The sequence below is a fragment of the Thalassophryne amazonica genome, chromosome 20 (assembly GCF_902500255.1).
Source record: "Thalassophryne amazonica chromosome 20, fThaAma1.1, whole genome shotgun sequence".
NCBI lineage: Eukaryota > Metazoa > Chordata > Actinopteri > Batrachoidiformes > Batrachoididae > Thalassophryne > Thalassophryne amazonica.
Window position 1 is genome coordinate 32,532,699 of NC_047122.1, and position 21,954 is coordinate 32,554,652.

Below are 21,954 nucleotides of genomic sequence, written 5' to 3' on the forward strand. Positions count from 1 at the left end.
AATCCATGAATGGATTTCAATGCAAATAGAGTCAATATTGAACCTATTTAACGTTGGTGCAGATCTGGATCTGGATCGTGGGGTGGGTCTCGCGTTTGACCTTTATGCCTTTGATCTTGATGCTGCTTTTGATTATTGAGTGTCGACGTCTGATCTTTATTGCTTTCATCCTGTAATCAGGACTGCAGAAGACAAACAAATGACAGTGACAATATTGAGATGAGGATCAAAGTTCAACATCAAAGTTTGGCAATCATGATCTATGTTTTCCACCCAAAAAAACTAAAAACTCAGCCATCAGGATCAAGAGTGAGCATCAAGGATACCATGGTTTTCTTACCACACTTTGGTTCAGAACCAGATAATGATCTGGATGTTGTAGTCAAAAATACATTTTGACAGTGATGATCCAAATTAGCAGATTAAGCATTGGAATTTGGTTTGGGCCTTACGTTTATGATAAATGGACTTTGGACACTGGTGGCAGTGTATGCTCTATGAAGTTCCCTACTTTAAGAATAAGAATAAGATCAACTTTATTATCCCGAAGGCAATTATTTTGCAATAGTACCGAACAGTAAACAGTGAACATTTTATTTTATACAATAAGTACAACAAATTTATGCAAAATGAGTAAAGACATTTTCACAAGATGTTCACCAATATTGCACATAACTGAGGAACTGAATAACTCTGAATAGCCCTGTCCGTTATGTATTCATCCTGCAGTCTGATTGGCACAGGCAGGAAACACCTCCTGTGGTAAAGGTGGACGATACTGGGAATTTTGGTATTGATCTGATACCAAGTAAACACAGACCCAGTATCGCCGACATCGATACCAATACCGATACTTCTTCATATTTAAGCTTCATAGATCCAAAGGATCCAAAAGTCCTAGGATAGAACTTCGCCAAACATTGTACGTGACAACGAAATACTTTATTATCACAATCAACATTTTTGTTTAAAAAACACAACTTAAAACAAAATCTCCTGAGGTAGAGGAGAGCGCTGAGTGAGCGGGCCAGGCTGAGCCTACCTGCAAGGCTGTTGGCTGGCGCCGCTGACAGCGCAACAACAAAAGACCAGAGGGGGGAGGGTGTGTTGTTCCGTGTTGTGCGACACAGCGCAGCGTTGCTCTTACAGACAGAGAGTAGACTTTGATGAATCTGCATGTGCAGCAGTCAGTGCATGTGGGAGAGGAAAAAAGTAGCTTGAGTATCGATCTTTTTACACAAGGATCGTTCAATATCAATACCAGCGTTTGTCCCGGAGGCTGAGCAGGTTCCTCAACATCCTCCTCTCTGACACCTCCACCACTGACTGCAGCTCAACCCCCAGCACAGAGCCAGTTTTCCTCTTGAGCTTGTTGGGTCTGATTGTGTCAGCTGCCTTCAGCCTGCTGACCCAGCACATCTGCAACATATTTTTGCAGACATTGAATGGAGTCTATTATTATTATTATTCAATCAATATACTTTATTGCAGACTCATCTACATAGCATAATAACAATACATAGCGATCCATAGACTCAAAACTATATACAAATTCTAAAACATCAGTTAGCCAGAGCTGATATGTAACAGGTTAAACAGGTGTTTTGTAATTCAGGATACGTAATAAAGCATTGCCACAATTATACCATTCTTGGAGACCTCCAACCTTGACATAAATTTATAGATGAGCTTCCGTATGACTGCTTGACAGCACTGTACAAGACCCGTACACAGTAGACTTGTACTCTCGTACTTAGATAATCATAGAAACATCTTTAGCAAGTTGTGATAAGACACATACAGTCTGTTCATGGAGGCTCTTTTGTAGTTCCACCATAACTGCGCTGTGTACAATGGGGAGCGGTATGACCGAAATAGGGTTAATTTGACGTCCCAAGAACACATACGGAATTTGCGCAGTATAGCATTTCCCTGTGAATAAAGTTTTCTCATCTGTCTTCCAATGTCAACATTGTCAGACAAGATATTTAGTCTTGTCAATTTCTTTCACAATCTCACCACACATCTTGAAATTAGGCATTGTAACGCCTCTTAGAATCCTTGATCGAAACACCATTACTGCACTTTTCTTAGTGTAAAACTTCACATCATGTGGATCACCGAATGTCTCACATGCCTGAAGGAGCATCTGGAGCCCACATGCAGATGGGGAGAATATAACCAAGTCATCTGTATACATTTAAATGATTTACCAGCTTTAAATCCAGTCAACTCAAAAAGAAAAAAAAGTTGCATAAGTCAAAAATGATTTAATCCTAGTCTGGATCTAAATTGTGCATTAAAAAACACATTACAAAATGGTACGATTTTCAAAATAAGATGACATGTTGAAAATCACATGCGCATATATATATATATATATATATATATATATATATATATATATATATATATATATATATATATATATATATATAAAATATGTGCATTTTGAGGCTCAGCTGTCTTTTGGATGTCACATTTTATAGTTGCCAGTTTTTCTCCAGCAACAGCAGCTGCTGCGCCGTTGATTGAAAAAGCATGAAACTCGCATGTACAGCCTCACCCAATAACACTTCACTTAACTCATAGCATGTTAAACATCACCGATACACCAGTGACTTTAGGGAATTAAATCGCACCAGAACTGATTGTGGTAATTTTGAACAGCTGGAAAAATCAACACTTTGTTTCACGTGAAAATCTGCAGAAATCATTGTAACATCGACTAATTGGAGGGAAACTGTAATACTGCAACAGTGCAGCAGCGTATTCCAAGATATGTGCACAAAGAAAAGAAAATATAAGTCACCTCTCAAGTTGTGTTTGAGTGAAAAGGTTCTCCAAATGACAGAGAAGACGAGAAGCTTTTATCTGGTTCTACTTTCTGTATGACGATTTTAAGCATAATTTTATTGCGGTAAGCAAAATAACACAACGAATGCTTAAATGTGGCAAAATTAAACAATGCGCACAGCTGTGCATGTGCTTATGTTTATTGTGCAACATCTTTATAAAGTTGATGAGGAGGAGGAAGATGGGACATGATTTCCTAGTGGATGCAAAGACTGTGGCTGAGAGACAAAAAGACGAGATTGGACAGATATGTCAAGCAAAGCAACCAGTTTTTTAAATGAAATTCCTTTGCACCTGTTTTCAGTCTGAGTGAAGTGTATGAGATAATAGTTAAAAACATGATGTTTGACTTTAATAATGTCCTTCAACAGGATGATGAGTCACGATGAAAGATAGCGTGTCGTTTCCTCTTTCGCCCACAAGTCTGGAAGTGATTTGTGTCCTTTTTCAGATCAGGAAGGTTTGGTGTCAGTTTGTTCAGTAAACGACGGTGAAGCATCTTCAACGCAGACGCCATCTTTCCATCCACATATCAGGGCGCCGCGGAGAGACGAGGCAGTTGGAAGTTGCAAACACTTCTGGCAGCTCACAGCTCAGGTATGTGTGGTGAAGAAAAGAAGGAATTAAACGACACTGAGGGGAAATGAAGCAGCTCTCGGAACTAAACTGAGCTGAGACTTATTCAGGCCCCCTCAGGGGAGCCTGGTTCTTTATGGTTAAACACACAGACACACACTGCGTTGGCAGATTCAACACGATGTTCCTCAGTCTGAGCGGAAATCCGCATCTTTATTGATCACTCACATCACGGAGGAGACGTCGCAGCGTGCCAAACCAAACACATGGCATCACAACGTGGCACAAGACAAGACCGCAATACCAAGCAGCTGTGAAAGGTACTTTATAATTCCACATAGATAAAGACGTGTAAATATACGTCAAATAATATAATAATACGTAAAATAAAAGTGAAGCCCATCTTAATGAGATGTGGTAGGAAATAGTTATTTACTTTGCAATTATTAGAGGAGATCGGCGATTATTTCATCACCTATGTCCATTTCTGTCCAAGATGTCCGAGACGACCACAAGCTGGTCAGGGAAGAGTTGGTTTAATTTTGAGGTAAATCCTAAATGTTGGCAGAACCTTTTTAACATTTTTTAAAGCATTGTCAGATCAGTCAGGCTGCTGTGAAAATGAAAAATATAACACAATGCTAAAATGCCCTCGGACATATACGCATTGTGTTCTTTATAATTTGCCATTGTTTAGTTAATTATTAAGATCCTATTTTACAATTTGTACAAGTTCAATAAAGCCCCTCTATCAATCAATCAATCAAAAACGATATTTATGTTTTAACGGCGTCTGCAGGAGGCCTTGCATGTGCGTGTACATGAGCTTTTGACAAGAGCAGAACTTGTGTAAATCAAAGAACATTTGTAGATCACCCTCTGTGCATTTGCAGGTATTAATGAGACAAGTTTAACTCCATAGGAAGTTAGCTTTGAATTAGCGGACATTAGCGTGCATGCTAACATCAACTAATTGTCTTGTAAATCATTTCAGAGGTGTTATTAGGTTCCAAAAACAGTTTTCAGTTTTAGAAGTCTTTATTTCTCAGTAGCTTTAACATAATATATGAGAAAAGTGTTATTCCTAGCCAAAACCAACGAAACATTCGCAGCTAGCGACACCAGGAAGTGATGTCACCACAATAACGTCCACAAGATCATACCATAAAAATAGGAACAGAATGTGAATTTTTAACCTCTTACAATCTCTTAAAATAGTTCAAGGTCTGTGTCCTAAGAATGTTCTCTGTGAATATCGGCCTGGGGTAATGATAATGATTCATGATGTAACCTGGAAAAACAATGGGAAAAGCACATCTCTCTGACAGAATAATAATAAAGATGAAGACCCTTCAGTGTTACAAGGACCTTTGTGTATATAGGATTAAGTTCTTCTACAGCAATAGATATGTTCAATGAAAAATATGTAAAAATAAATAAAACAGAACCAATGAAACAACAAAAAAAAAGTAGATGGAGATATATCACATAGGCATATGTAGATATAGTAATTTTTGCTACAAAGAATAAAAAAATGTGTAATGATAATAACAGAAATAACCACAAAAATAATAATTGTTTTTCAGAAATGGTCTGCCTTGCCATGCTAAAGTTAAAATTAAAAAAAAAATTACTTTTGGAAATTTTCTGCCTTGCAATGCTAAAGTATAATAAATACATCTTATTCAGATTTTGTCATAGTGAGCCTATGGGTAGAGTGCCTTTATTTTAGTTAGGATTAATCAACAATCTAGGTCAGATTTGCGACCCCATACTAACATAGAAATATAACACAATGCTAAAATACCCTCAGCCGTATGAGCAATGCAATGTGTTCTTTATTATTTGCAGTTGTCTAATTAATTATTAAGACTCTATTGTCTTACATCCAATTTGTACATGTTCAATAAAGCCCCTCTATGAATCAATCAAAAACAATATTTATGTTTTAACGGCATCTGCAGGAGGCCTTGTGTGTCTGTGTGTGAGGTTTTGATAAAAGCGGAAGTTGTGCAACTCAAAGAATATTTGTAGCTCACCCGCTGTGCATTTGCCGGTATTAATGAGACAAATTTAACTCCATAGGAAGTTAGCTTTGAGTTAGCGGAAGTTAGCATGCACACTAATGTCTACAAAATGACTTGTAAATGACTCCAGAGGTGATATCCAGTTTCAAAAACAGAATTTTTTAGTTTTTAAGTGTTAGTGTTTATTTCTTGCTAGCTTTTACATAATATATGACAAAGAGGTTATATTTACACACAAATGAAACAGTTTTGCAGCTAGCTACCAGTCTGTGACATCACCCTCAATTTCTATTTAATCCACTAGATGGCGAATGCAGCCTGTGAGCTGTTGCCAGCAGCTGCCATCTTCTTAGCGTTATTTCACATCGTCAGTCATTAGATAAAATAGAAATTGATGATGTGCTGACTTAAACTTGGGTTAAAGTGATCTGAAAATGCTGCTTGTGCAGCGTTCAGGTGCTGTGACAAGCTGACAAAGGAGTATCAGCTGGTTAAATAAATAAAAAATAAATAATAATAAACTGTCTTGTGAGCGTTCATAAGTGTGTATTATATGTAATATAAATGATGTGGGGAAATGACTAAAATTGCTGAATAAAGGTTAGAAAATCACTTATTTTTTTGTGTCGACCTGTATTCTGTAAAGTAGTGACTTCATTTGTACTGCCTGAATGATTTGTTGTAAGAAATATCACACCATTTGTTTAGTGATTCAGTTATAAGTCTCACTTTCGTAAGTCTCAATTTATCTGTTTTTAATTAGCCTCCTTTTTTTTCTTCACATCAGGTTTTCCATCCTGAGATATTCTGTAATACATGCTTTTATACCACTAAAACATTCTTGGCAAGCCTTATTTTAACTCATTTTCAGTGGTTTTAGATGCATTGAATGCAAGAATAATAAACAAAAAATTAGATTTATGTTGTAATATATGTAAGAAGTTATTTTTTGCATGTTTCTGTCAAAGTCTAAGTTAACAAATTAAATAACTTTGAAAATGTTAAAACACATTAATATTTAATGGACATAGCATTTACTCTTCTTCAAAAATGACACACAGTAGAATGTTTCCTGTAAATTTGAACACTGACAGCAATAGGACTGGACTGATGCTGAGCACATGAGACGGATGGAGGAACAGATGGTTGCAAAGTTTTTGCAATACCTGATGGTCATATTTGATGATGTCGGGTAAAAATAAGCCATATGATATCATAAAGACAAATCCATGCCTGCTCAGGTGTAAGGAAGACATGCACGTTCTCGTGAATTTCACAACTTTTTAAATGACTGTAAAGTTACAATTCTTGCAGATGAAGAAGCTGCAGCCCTCCAAGAGGCATAAAAACCAGGACTGGAACAATAAATGAGAATCAATCAGTCAATCTGCAGCATGGACATCAGTCTCAAAGCTGAGCTGCACTGTACAGCTGTCAGTGGATGATAAAAATACTCGTAGAGGCTGTTAGGGGGAAAAAAAGAGACCATCACACTGCTCCCAACACCTTTCAACAGATATGAGACAATTAAACAGAGATGTTGGGCCACACAGAGAGATGGAAGGCAGCATGTGGATAGAATCACGCCACAGCTCCATGAGGAGATGGAATAAGCACCTTCCCCACCGCACTCGCTTCGTTTAATTTATCTTATCGAATGACTGAAAGAGCTTGCAGGCATGCGGGAATCCAGGCAACACAGCAGCACACATTAACACCTTTCATCGAGGATAAAGCACAACAGAATTTACACAGAGCTGACCGGGCCATTTGTTTTACACTGGAGATAAAGTTTGTCCGCTGTATAAGACCCGCTCACAGTGCCACCGAGGCGGTGCATTATCGGCACAGTAGTGCCACGCCGGAGCTGGATCAGAGTTCTGAGTTTCCAGGCAGAAGCTGGATTGTATCGGTCACTTTATCCAGCTCCAGTGTGACAGCGAGTCTGTTGTGATATCACAAGAAGGTGCCAGTCAGCATACACCCCGTCAGTAAAACGCTCTGTGCACGCTCGCTCTTTGCTCTCGGTTTTATTTTTAGGATTTGACCCTTGGCTTCACTTTTACATGAGCTGCTTTTCATGCACTGTTTCTCCTTTATCATACGTATCCCACTAGGACACTGGCTGACTTCTTGTTTCCCGTTCTGTGCCACAGTTTGTTTTGCAACAGTGGACAAGCACAATCTAACAGGTGCACGTGGCGGGCGGCGCACGCTTTGATGTTGGTTTTGATCTTGTGTGATCTTCCGTCCCCTTTTGAACAAAAAATAAATAATTAAAAATAGTCAAAAACTCAGTTGGGACAAAACCTGCTGAAATGAGTGAAGGTCAGCCAAAGACAAAATGTTCTGATTTTCCATCAAGGTCACAGGTCAAGGTCAAAATTTGTGTCCAGTGCTTATATATCAGGTACCTTAGTGGTATAAGGAATTGGGCAAGACACTTCATCTATATTGTCCCAATCCACCCAACTGTAAATGGGTACTGGCCTTGAAGTCCACGGGCCAAGCTGGTTTTCGGTACCACGTAAGGTGATGAAATGACACTTAGAATCCAGCCTCAGTGTACCATGGCTGACACAAAACTGTACAATAACCATCCCAGGGTGGTAGCTGTAGCCAGCTAGGCGTCAATGAAGAATTACACAGAGGTCAAAATGCTCCAATCATGTGGAAAACTATACCACATGAATCATAATGATTCCTAAAAGGTATAGTTTGGACTATCTATGACTGAATATTCTGGAGTTATGGGGTAAAAACTACAGAATTGGTGTCAAAGGTCAGTTCCAGTTTGTACCACTTGAATTATGAGGGAATGTCATCTACAAAATTATAGCCAAGTGGTGTGTTTCTCTGGTCGGAATCTAGCACATAATTTGACCATTGAGAGTCCGTACTCACATCCACAATATACAGTGGTATCAGGGGATCAGCTCCTTCTAGGCCTGTATAGGACTATAGAAGCTAAATAGATTGGAAGAGGTGAAGTTTGAAAGTTGGCAGTATTTAGCTACTCTGCACCCAAAGGAGCCATCTGGTCTTTCTGACTGTTCATCATCAACCAGAAGAGTTGAGGCTTCTTTGAGTGACACACCCTCCATATTATAATATGGACTGAGCCATCTGTGTCAGAAGTGCATCACTGATTGAACTTTACTATGCTGCCGCTGTAAGACATATGGTCTAGTCTTCTGTTTCCTTTAGCATGACGATCACATTCAAACATTTTAAAGCCATGCCAGTACTCATCCAGATTCCAAACTCCAAGTTATGATCTAACAAAAAGATTACTGCAAGCGTTACTTTTTCACCTCGTCCTGCCATATGGATGTTTAGCCTGCCGTCATGTCTTTTGAATGTTTCAAGCAAGCCAGTTTCCCATGAGCTAACATAAAACATCGATTTAAAGGCCTCATTCTAAGAGTGTGAAGCCACAAAGCGAGAGCTGGAATCCGTTAGGCCTTTTGCTATAGTTACCGCAACTTTTTATTTTTAAATCATCATCACGATGACACAATTCTTCAGAGGTTGAGTCAAATGATAATCATTTGTCTACCCAATCATCAGTCTGGGCTGAAACCACAATGCCACAAAGGTACACTGACAATCATTAAAGTCTCTTTAGATAATGACAGTTAGATTAGATAGAACTTTATCTATCCCTTGGGAAGACTCCCTCAGGAAAATTGAGGTTCCAGCAGCATAGTATAGCAGCACACAGGGTAAGAAGCACACAAAGCATCAAAAGTGAATGTTAAAAAAACAAACAAACAAAAAAAACACAATTTGCAAACATAAATATCAATACCAGACATACTGATTATGACTGGTTTACTGGCTACTACTGTTCCTCTCCTTCCCGTCCCCTGTCTTCCTGTTACTCCTCTGAGTGAGGAGTTGTACAATCTGATGGACTGAGGGACAAAGGAGTTTTTCAGTCTGTTGGTCCTGCATTTTGAAGGAGGAGGAGGCTCCTCTGGTTGCAGATGACAGTGTGCAGAGGGTGACTGGCATCGTCCATAATGTCCAGCAGTTTGTCCAGTGTTGCCACCAGAGAGTCCAGTTTCATGCCAACCAGTTTGTGCTGTAATTGAAATTAAAATTCTTATTTTTATTATGACATGCTGTAATTCCACTTGGTAAAATCAAAAGCTCTGCAAAAGGTAGAAAGGACAGCTGATTTACAAGATCATGAGATGCTCCCAGTGTGGTATTGCCGAGGACTGAGTTATATTCTGAGTTGGTCGATCCTACTGAAGCATCTACAGTAAAACTCTGTAGCCTGGCGTTACACAGTCACACAGGAAGATGATCTGCCACTGTGGTATCCAGAACAGAAAGGAGATTGGTCAGACCTAAATATTGGCAGTAAGGCAAAATTGGATTTAATAAGCCATCGAGCAGCCATCATCTCTCGCTATCCATTGTTGAGAGCTTTCCTGGAACAATTCAGAGGACGAAGGTGTTTACCACAAAAGTTCTTCTTGTCGTAGCATGTTAAGAGCAGCAGGGGCTGATTGTGGTGTTGACAGCCTATGAGAGGTGCAGGGGAGTAGAAAATCCACTGTGTGATAGAGATGATGTGCGACTTGTGCCATGCACGTCATCTTAGTTATCTGTTTGGATCGTCCGAGTGGAAAAACCGCAGGTGTGGAATCTGGCACAAGTGCATCATTCAGAAGACTTATGGCAAGTGTTTTATGGCCATTTAATGTGGTTCTGTTACATGTAAGAACATTTTTCAGCTTTTAGTTTGTAAAACTATCAAATAAAGGTGCCATAATGGTATATGTGGCACAAGTGTCACAGTGCCAATAACCCAGTGGTCATGGACCCACCGGGGTGCTGGACTAGTAGTTATCCTGGAATGTTACCAGTTCCATGGCCTTGACAAAGATTAAGTACTTCATGACTTTGACTGCTACTCAGTCCCTGGACCACGACAAAGCTTTAGTATTTGATGACCTTGACTGTTACCTGGTACCTGGACCATGACAAAGCCTCTGCATTTGATGATCTTGAGTGCTCCAGGGTCCCTGGACCACAATGAAGCCTCAGTGTTTGATGACCTTGACTGCTACCGGGTCCCTGGACCATGACAATGCCTCAGTGTTTGATGATCTTGAGTGCTACCGGGTCCCTGGACCACGACGAAGCCTCTGCATTTGATGACCTTGACTGCTACCGGGTCCCTGGACCACGATGACGCCTCAGTGTTTGATGACCTTGAGTGCTACCTGGTCCCTTGACCCTGACAAAGCATTTATATTTGACGACCTGAATGCTTCCTGGTAATGAAAACAAAAAGGCTATGAAAAATGTTTTCAGCATTTCTGACATCTTTGGCTTATTAAAAGTCACCAACGTCCAAAGCAGCAGTTCAGTGGGAAACGAGGTCCTTTGCCACGAAATCAGATCTTTGGATAATCCGTATGGGTTTAAATTCCACTGCAACGTGAACAGACGTCATCTAAAGAGTCAACACCCCTCTCCAAATTGACCACAACTATGTTTTTAACCTGAGGTAAATTACCCACAATGCTCCATTCTTTTCAACTACTGCCATTACGACAACATATTGTTAAAAAAAAGGCTACACATTACATTCAACAGCAATAACACATATCAGGTTTTCCCCTTCAGCCACAATGTTGGATGTGTCAAGGATATTCAACAGCTTGTGGATATTTTATAGCATAATTATAAAGTTATACATCAGTCATTTGTGCGTAAGGCACACCAATAGAAAGAAAAAAACCTGTCACCACTGAATCCAAGCATCAGAAGAAGAATTTGTGATGGAGAAAGCTTCTCGCGTCTCACTCAGAGCACAAGAAAGCTTCCCCTGGGATCCAGTTGAGACTGCACAGAGTCTGCAATGAACACGCCACAGTGAAGCACCATGCACCTCCAGGCCCGGTTCTGTTAAGTGTTCCAGCACAAGAAGCAACAAACAGAAACAGCAAGATCTAGAAGTTGGTGGAACCCCGATGTCACAAGGGTCGTGTACCATGTGGTGATGCTTTGGCTGAATTAGCTTCAATTTATTTTTACATGGTAATAGTGACTTCAATGCGTGACACGTTCATAGACAAATACTCAAATTAGTATTAAGGACCCTTGCTTGTGTGTCCTGGAGGCGAGGAACGAAGACCAGTCATTGATTGTGTTTAGTGTTGGCCTCCTGACCTGTACAACACAGTGACATGATGTAAACCATTGGCACGTTTCTGGTTTTATTTGAGGTGACAGACCTCCTCTGAACATATACACACCACAGTCGGGTTTGTTCTACTTCTCCACCCACCGGCTCACAACTTCGCAAAACGTTATTCATGCCAAATTATCACAAATATGACATCTCTGATCAGCAGGTGAGGAATTCACCTCCTACCTGAAAGCTGTGTTCAGGTGTTTCTCTGTGCAAAATGTGGAGAAGGAGGAGAAGGATCTGGTTTGTAGCACAGTCAGTGTTTCTGAGTTGCTTTTAAACATTTTCAACAAACTTTTTCATTATTTGAATTTTGTGATCATTATCAAGTCAAGCATTGCAGGTTTATCAGAACCCTTGAAGTCAGTGTCACAACTCGTAGTGCCTTGAATGGTTTCTTGAGGCTTTACAACAGAAATAAACATGTTTCCAGATGGGTACAAAATTGTTTTGGTCTCTATAGCTAGTTCCCCCCTTCATGACATCTATTCCAGGGGTGAATATTTATATAACTCAAACATTTAGGCAATTGAAAGCCAGGAAGGTATTAATCATTGCTTTGAATGACAGGTAGCGCGTCTGCCTCGTCTAGTGAGACGATTCTGGGCTCTGCTAGCAACAGCTGCTAGCTTATGTGGACTTGATTGCATTTGTACTTTCTGAGCATTTTAATTCAAATATCTGAGATAATGTGCAGTTAATTGTACTAACAGACCATCTAAGAAGTCTGTGCTCCAGTATTTGAGTTAAATTTTAGTATTATTTACTTTGTACATTAGTGGCATTAACACTCATTACTGATAGCTTGGTGACATTAGCTCCAGTGAAAAATGCTAATGTTATTGAGGCAATATACCTGTCAGAATTTTTACTGTTCACATACAAACCACCTATTATGAACACCTTCAACCAGTTCAAAAAGCTTGGAACAAGAAAAAAAAACAAAAATACCTTGTAAATACGTGAATGCAGATACTGTATGTGTTCATAAAGTGCTTTACAATAATGCCTTACATTCACCCTGATATCAGGGTGCTGTCATACAAGGTACTCACTACACACACCAGGAGCAACAAGGGGATTAAGGGCTTTGCCCAAGGGCCCTTCATGATTTTCCAGTCAGGTTGGGATTTGAACAAAGGATCCTCTGGTCTCAAGCCCAACGCTTAATTACCAGACCATCACCTCCCCTAAAAACTAATAAACTAAGTGAATCTCAGTCACAACACTGACTTTTTGTGTAGATGAACTAATTGATTTCTCCAAGAAAACAAGCTTCATTTCATTATTGTCTCATTTCTTCACGCTCACTTCAGTCGCGCTAGACTACATGGATGAGTTTATCTACTGATCTCACTCCCTCATATTGAGCGCAGTCTGTCAAAAATCATTTGTGTTAGATTGAGGGGTCCCTAATGTGGTGAAAGGCAATGAGAAAAACATGAAATCACATAATTCCTCCTAATTACTGCAGGAATGCCTGTCCAGATGGGGGAAAAGGCCAGGTCAAAGAAGAAGTGACAGCGATCAGCAACATTTTCAGAACAGTTCGGTTTTGCCTTTTGTGTGGTAATATCCTTCAGTGCTTTGTGAAACCGCTACAAACACAGACACATGATGAGAATCCCACACAGGAAAATATGTAAATATACATTTCATACAAGAATACTTTCACATGGAACTGTATTCATCGTACTTAAGAGTGTAACTGAAGACATGCAAATTAACCTGAAGTGTTGACACTATTCTGTAAAGCACGTTATTAACCAGACTGCAGGCGATGATGGATTTTTTTTTTTTTTTTTATGAAGGCTTTTAGTATATGAATTTAGAATAAAATTTTTAAAAATCTGAGATAATTTACTTCAAGTACACACTTCTGCAGATTTAAAAGAAGCATACAGTGTAGGCTAAAATTAAAGGTGGGCGATACCAGGAATTTTGGTATTGATCTGATACCAAGTAAATACAGCCCCAGTATCACCGATACTGATACCGATACTTCTTCATATTTAAGCTTCATAGATCCAAAGGATCCAAAAGACCTAGGATAGAATTTCACCAAGTATTGTACATGACAACAAAATACTTTCTTACCACAATCAACATTTTTGTTTAAAAAAATATCACTCAACACAACTTAAAACAAAATCTCCTGAGGTAGAGGGCTGACTCAAGGAGAGCGCTGAGTGGGCAGACCAGACTGAGCCTACCTCCATGGCTGTTGGCTGGTGCCACTGAGCCATGTGACGGCACAACAACAAAAGACCAGAGGGGGGAGGGTGCGCTGCTCCATGTTGTGTGACACAGCACAGCGCTGCTCTTACAGACAGAGTAGACTTTGATGAATCTGCATGCGCAGCAGTCAGTGCATGCGGTAGAGAAAAAAGCTTGAGTATTGATCTTTTTACACGAGGATCGTTCAATATCAATACCAGCGCTGGTATCAATATTATCAATATTAGGATCGATCCGCCCACCCCTAGCTATAATACAATACATTGACCGTTAAACAAACTGTTTCTGAAAATTTCTTTACATTATGACAAACATGCCAACATAATGTGATTGAGAAATACATTTAAAATTATTTGAAGTGTTGGTGAATTCAACTGATGACACATCTGAATGATATTCACTTGATATTTTACATTTCCTGCACTTTACATGTGAATTTGCAGACCAATCCATACAGTTATGGTCGTAATGGGAACTTCTGACTATCCTTGGGTCCACTAGTCCTAGGGCCCACTAGTCCTAGTCTTAAGGAGAGCATTTTGAAGTTGTTTTTACATTATGGTAGGATATATGTTGCATTAAATTAGGTTAAGTAATGTTAGAAAAATGTGACAAAAAACCCATGGTGAATTACCAGTATTTGTTGATTGTCAATGGTACGATTAAAAGGTGACTAATGGTGTATGTCAACAGAATCATAAGTTTTATTGTTGTAAATTGAACTTTAAAATCAGTTTGGGGCTGTAATATATACCATGAAATAATATAAAAAGATTAGGACCAGTGGACCCTCCCTGGTAGTAATGTCACTAAGTGCAGTGGTTAAGCCATATTTAACCATGTTACATTACAAACACTGGTGCTTCTTCAGTTCTACGGATTGTCCTGCTGACAGTTAGTTATCTGGAAGTCAAGGGATTTCCAGATGTGGAGCATATAAGAAAACAAACAAAAACAAAGAACTGCTAAACATGTTTAGCGCTAGCCTATGCAGTAACATATTAGCAGTTAGCATATGCCATTACACTAAGAGTCCAGAACAATTAATGCCAATCATGAAATGTAAATAGCATTAGCATATACCATCACACTACTGGTTACTGTCAACCAATGTAGGTGCTACCTAAAGTTTTTTTGACAACCACTGTTACTGTTGTCGAATTTCCAGATATATAGTATATGTCTAAGAAAATGGCCTAACAGTGGCCTAAAACCTGATTTTTGCTTCTGCAACTCCATAACTCCGTGGCCACGCAATGATGTTGACTTGGGCATGACCCTTTCAGAGTTCTCCGTCTAATTGGTGAGTGTCGTAATGCAATTTACCACTGAAATAGTAGGGGGCCCAATGTGGAGAACAAGGCCAGGACTTCCTTTCCACCTGCACTGCCACTGTTCCTGGTTCTTTTTTTTCCTAGATTTTGTCCTCAATGAGCTTCTTTATACAATCATTAACCTCCAAACCAATGTTAACATGCAATTTCCCTCTATGAATTGCAGGTCATTTGTGAGTCTTTGTAGTTTGTTTACTCTGTCTTGTAAAGTTGGCCGTATTTGTGGACTTTGCTTCCTCTATTTGATCCATGATTGAAATATAAATGGGTGTGTGCACTGCAAAAACTTTTAAAATATGATGGGAGAGGAAAGAGTGAAACTGAAAAAGTGACCAAACAGCCCTTGGCGGTCCCCGTCATTTCAACGCGTAATTTTAGTTTTTGGGAGGTGCACGTCAGTCAGGCTACGGAGAGGGGCTCAGAGAGGGTTCACAGCGATGCAGGGGGCTCTGCAGAGACAGAGAAGCATATATCAAGCTTAAGTAGTTGTTCACCCCTTTGAGTCTTATCTGCCTGACGTTTCTTTCTCAAAAATATGCCAGAGGGAGATTTTCCTTAAGACTGTCACTTATGTGCTTGCTCAGAGGGGTTGGTAAGGTTCGACCTTACCTGTGTGAAGTGCCTTGGGGCATCTTAGGTTGCGATTTGGTGCGACATTAATGAATTGAATTGAATAACAGTAGTTAGCATTAGCATATGCAGTAACACTTTAGCAGTTAGCATTAGCACATGTCATTATCATAATAGTGTTCCGAATGGCTGCCAACAACCACTGCAAATGTGTACAACCTGCACTTTCACATAAACTACTGTTAACATTACCCTCTGTTCACATTACACCATATGCTAATGCTAAACTATATTCACAGTTGGCATTTTCTTTAAGTTGTTAGTAGAGATAGAGGGAATCTTGAATTCCAAACCTCTAGGTTATGCACCTTTTGATGTGGCAGACCCAGACCCCATTACTCCTAACACTCGCTCAGTGGGAAAATGGACTGCATTAATGGGGTGGCATGACTCCGCTTTGCCACAGGTAGTGTACCCGGATTTCCTTAGTAGAAAATGGTGGAGACACAGTCAGATCCTAATTAATCAGTTTTGGAAATGCTTCAAGCAGCACTATCTACTTGCCCTGCAGACTTGTCACAAGTGGATGGAGGATATGCATGATCTTAAGGTGGAAACTGTGATCAGGTTGGTAGGCTCGCAATCTCCAAGAGCGTTGTGGCTGGTTGGAACTGTCAAGACCACCCTTCATAGTCAAACATTCCTTTTCACAACAATGATGTCTAGTGTAAATAGTGGTATAACAGACATCTGGAATTCCCAGTTATTCCTGGAAGTTTTTAATCTGTTCAACATAGGTTGGAGGTTGATGGACCGAGTCTTCAGAGTTCTACTGCTACTTGTTTTACTGCAAAAAATTAATACTGAGTGCTTTTTAGCACCGCTGCAAACCAAATCTTACACCATTGCTCCTGGACTCAGCAGCGCCCCCACATGTCTTTGAAATGTTTGGAGGAAACGGACACAAACCACCCAGTACCCAACCAGGGACCTTCCTGAGCCAGCAGTACTCACCGCGTGCTTTTGCGTCTTTCTGACATAAATTTCCCACAAAGCGTATTTCTTCACGGACATTCTTTAAAACAACCGCAGATTGATTTCACAGTCGTTCAGCAGCATTTAGTCACACGCTTTAAGGCAACTTGAGACGAGCTTTTTGGACTTTAATAAATCAAAGCGGTGTTCTCCACGGTGTAAGCTGCATTAACTTTTTATCGCTTTATCACTCGTAGATAATGCAATTTTGAAGATGGATTTTACATCAGGAACAGTATCGTAGTAATCCATCTTCTCTGGATTCTCTCTGTACTGAGCTTGGTACCCGATGCTGCGGACTGTGTGAACATTTTCTGCTCTCGGCAAACTAACCTCGTGTCCATTAAAGGATTATCACAGTGACAGAATCAACGAAACCCTGTTCGAGTCTGCACCGGTATTCACTATATTCACATCGGACTTGTGAGTCTGTGCAGGTGGAGCTTACAGTTGTTCACCTGACTTCTGGTCAAATCCTTCTATACTCCATCCTTCTTCTGTACATGTATGAGTCCGATAAATATAGGAGGGGGGATCTGAGATGAAGCTGAGATTTAAATATCTTCATCTTCAGTCATACGTCATCCTTAGAAATTGCACAGATGGAGGAAAAACAAGAATTCAGCCAGGCTGAAAGCAAATCATACCAGAAGGGAAACAAAGCCCAGTCACAATCATCTCTCTCTCTTTTGTTTTTGGAGGCTGTACACAATTAAGAGTGAGTGTATGTCTGGGAAAATAATCCTTTAATATTTCCATGAATATGAACCAAATATCATATTGTGAGCAGCACGCGTGTCACATCTGTCAAAATATTGCATCATGAACAGGAAAAACAAGTCATATCGGCCTATAAATTGCACTTATATATAGATAGATAGATAGATAGATAGATAGATAGATAGATAGATAGATAGATAGATAGATAGATAGATAGATAGATAGATAGATAGATAGATAGATAGATAGATAGATAGATAGATAGATAGATAGATAGATAGATAGATAGATAGATAGATAGATAGATAGATAGATAGATAGATAGATAGATAGATAGATAGATAAAATAGCAATTGGCCTCTGTGTGCATGTATGCGTTCTTGTGAATGGCTTTGATCACAGACAAACTGGGGAGAGCTGGCATTTGCTGTTTGGTATTCTTATGTGCTTTGGGTCAAGGACGGACACTACAAAAACAGAAAGTTGATAGGACTAATATTTTTGAGAAATTAGGGATATTAGCTATCCAGATTGTGTAATAAAATCTTGGAAAATGAATGGCATGTAGATGAAGTGTGCTGGTTCATATTTTTAAGAACAAGGGTGATGTGCAGAGCTGCAGTAACTACAGAGGCATAAAGTTGATCAGCCACAGCATGAAGTTATGGGAAAGAGTAGCAGAAGCTAGGCTGAGAAAACAGGTGAAGATCTGTCAGCAGCAATATGGTTTCATGCTGAGAAAGAGCACTACAGATGCAATGTTTGCTCTGAGCATACTGATGGAGAAGTGTGGAGAAGGCCAGAAGGAGTTACACTGTGTATTTTTAGATTTAGAGAAAGCTTATGACCGGGTGCCAAGATAAGAGTTGTATAAAGAAGTCTGGAGTGGCAGAGAAGTATGTGAAGGTAGTGCAGGACATGCTCAAGGATAGTGTGACAGCGGTGAGATGTGCAGTAGGAATGACAGTCTCCTTCAAGGTGGAGGTGGGATTACACCAAGGATCAGCTCTGAGTCCTTTCTTGTTTGCAATGGTGATTGACAGGTTGACAGATGAGATCAGACAGGAGTCTTTATGGACTATGATGTTTGCAGATGACATTGTGATCTGTAGTGAGAGTAGAGAGCAGGTTGAGTCTAGTCTGGAGAAGTGGAGATATGCTTTGGAGAGAAGGGGAATGAAAGTCAGTAGGAGCAAGATTGAAACGTGTGGGAATGAGATGGAGCCCAGTGGAATAGTGCAGTTACAAGGAGTAGAAGTGGAGAAAGTAGATGAGTTTAAATACTTGGGGTCAACCGTCCAAAGTAGAGTGTGATAGAGAGTGCAGGCAGGGTGAAGAAAGGTGGCAGGAGTGATTTGTGACCAAAGAATATCTGCAAGAATATCACTCTTTGGGAGTGACAAGAATGGACAGAATTAGGAATGAACATATCAGAGGGACACCTCAGATGGGACAGCTTGGAGACAAAGTCAGAGAGGCGAGATTGAGATGGTTTGGACATGTGCAGAGGAGGGACCCAGGGTATATAGGGAGAAGGATGCTGAGGATGGAGCCACCAGGCAGGAGGAGAAGAGGGAGGCCAAAGAGGAGGTTTTATGGCTGTGGTGAGGGAGGACATGCAGGTGGTTGGTGTGACAGAGGAAGATACAGAGGACAGGGTGAGAAGGAAACGATTGATCTGCTGTGGCGACCCCTAATGAGAACAGTGGAAAGAAGAAGAAAAATGTCAGCTAACTATTTTATAAACACTACCTAATCTGGAGCCCATAGATCCCCACGGGCAACATCAGTAGTCTATACATAGATATATAAAGACATTTTTATAATCAGTTACATGTTAAACCAAATTGCCTCCTTATTTCAGCAGCCGAGTCCAAACCCATCTGGTGAAACAACATTAAAAGTCAATTATTTCGAGTTTAATTAGACACTTCTGACATTTACAGCCATGATTAGAATTCTGCTGCAATATTTATGCTATTTTATGATCTGTGGCAACACACACGTAGAGCATGTGTTTGCTAGTTTGCACAATAATCAATCATCAAACATTGAATCCAGCAATCCACATTTGAAGGTCTTGATTTGACTTAACAAGGGATAAGAAATCTCAAAGAAGTTTCCAAAAAAAATGTTCTTGCATGAAACTCAGTGAATGTGGGAAGCAACAAACAATGGACTAGTTAATTTTGGGGGGGCCCATTTATTGCTCTCACATGTATGAGGTAATTTGAGTGCAACGCATGCTGGCGTAATATCTTTTGTTGATTACATAGTGGAGAAAATAAGCATGCACTGATGTCATGTCCTCGTTAGTCCCGACTGGACGCATTAACACGGGAAAAAATTCAACATGACGAATGGCAGCAAGCTGGCAATGCATTAAGATGAAGAGGGCAGACGACGGTTGCCAGCACAGGAATTAGAGTGCGTAAGAAGATCTACCGGGTCTCCACCAGTGGCCCCGAGCCACATGACTGATGCTGAACAGTGGTCCAAGCAACCTCATTAGATTAGTGAGCAGCTAATTAACGCTGCATCCATGTGTGCAGGAGATCCAGTTACCCTGGTTGAAAAGTGACAAACACTGAGGGAGGAGTGTCACTGAAACAAATGTGTGTTTGTTGCTGAGGCAGACGTATGTGTTTCAGTGAAAGAACAACATCGGATTGTGTAATCAGACACATGTTATGATATATGGAATCATCTACTCATATCAGCTGCATGCTGGTGTGTAGAAGGTTAAAATCACTTTATCTGATGTGGAGACAGTGCAAAGAAAATATTAAATCAAAACTGAGGAATCACTTTCTATTCACTGATTAAGATATTTTGCTCTCAGAGTGTTGCCAGGTCTGCTTACATTAAGTGACTATGGCCTCTTTTTAAATTGCTTACAACTATTGGCAGTGTTCTACTTGTCTACTTGTTGATTTGGATTTCTTCTTCTGGAGAGTGAAGTCACTTCTTGTTTGCACAGGCATGGCTCCTTATTTTACTTGAGATCTGGCAGCAATGTTACATACTGCACCTCACCAAATGGAAAACCCCTCTGACTTCACCCACGGATTTTCTGAGGAGCGCTTTCATGCTATTTGGGGGTGCACATCTGTGAGTGCAAAATAGCAGGGCAGATGTGTGTAAAATATATAATATAATTGTGTGTTTTATGGCAAAAGCACCAACTTTTGCATAGACACAGTATGATATATAATAATACTAAAGAAGGAAGGAGGGGGAGGAAGAAGAGGAAGAAGAAAGAAGGGAGAAGGAGGAGGAGGAAGAAGAAGAAAGAAGGAGGAAGGAGATGAAAGGAGGGGGAGGCGGAAGAAGAGGAAGAAGAAAGAAGAGGGAGGAGAAAAAAGAAGAAGGGAGAAGGAGGAGGAGGAAGAAGAAAGAAGGAAGGAGATGAAGAAGGAGGGAGAAGGAGGAGGAGGAAGAAGAAGCAAGAAGGATGAAGGAGATGAAAGGAGGAGGAGGAGGAGGAAGAAGAAGCAAGAAGGAGGAAGGAGATGAAAGGAGGAGGAAGAAGAAAGAAGAGGGAGGAGAAAAAGAAGAAGGGAGAATAAGGAGGAGGAGGAGTAGGAAGAAGAAAGAAGGAGGAAGGAGATGAAAGAAGGAGAGAGGAGGAGGAGGAGGGGGAAGAAAGAAGATGGAGGAGAAAAAAGAAGAAGGGAGAAGGAGGAGGAGGAAGAAGAAAGAAGAAGGAAGGAGATGAAAGAAGGAGGGAGAAGGAGGAGGAGGAAGAAGAAGAAAGAAGGAGGAAGGAGATGAAAGGAGGAAGAGGAGGAAGAAGAAAGAAGAAGGGAGAATAAGGAGGAGTAGTAGGAAGAAGAAAGAAGGAGGAAGGAGATGAAAGAAGAAGGAGGAAGAAGAAGAAGGGGGAACAAGGAGAAGAGGAAGATGTAAGAAGGAGGAACAAGAAGAAGAAAGAAGGAGGAGGAGGAGGAAGAACAAAGAAGGAGGAGGAAAAAGAAGAAGAGGAAGAAAAAGAAAGAAGAGGGAGGAGAAGAAAGAAGAAGGAAGAAGAGAGAGAGGAAGAAGAAGAAAGAAAAAGTAGGAGGAAGAAAAAAGAAGAAAGAGGAGGAGGAAGTAGAAGAAGGGGAAGAAGGAAGAGAAGGTAAAAGGAGGAGGAAGTAGAAGAAGGGGGAAGAAGAAGGAAGAAGAAGAAATAGGAGGAAGAAGGAGGAGGAACAAGAAAAAGAAAGAAGGAAGAAGCAGAAGAACAAGGAGAAAGCAGAAAAGGAAGGAGGAAGAAATAGGAAGCAGAAGAAGAAGACGACAACTATTTTTTCCATTTTTAAACGATAAAATTTATGTAATTGTGTTTGAAATTCATTAAGCATCTAAGAAAATGATACTTGATTTGTGTCTGTTTGACACA

The 21,954-nt window shown here is 40.1% G+C and overlaps 1 long non-coding RNA gene across 1 annotated transcript; it reads left to right on the forward strand.

Annotated features, from left to right (window-relative positions):
- The first annotated feature begins 1,766 nt into the window (after positions 1 to 1,766).
- On the forward strand, positions 1,767 to 21,138 carry LOC117502157. Its single transcript, XR_004558200.1, has 3 exons — positions 1,767 to 1,848; positions 2,978 to 2,985; positions 21,128 to 21,138. It is a non-coding gene; the product is annotated as an uncharacterized LOC117502157 (long non-coding RNA).
- The last annotated feature ends 816 nt before the right edge of the window (positions 21,139 to 21,954 follow it).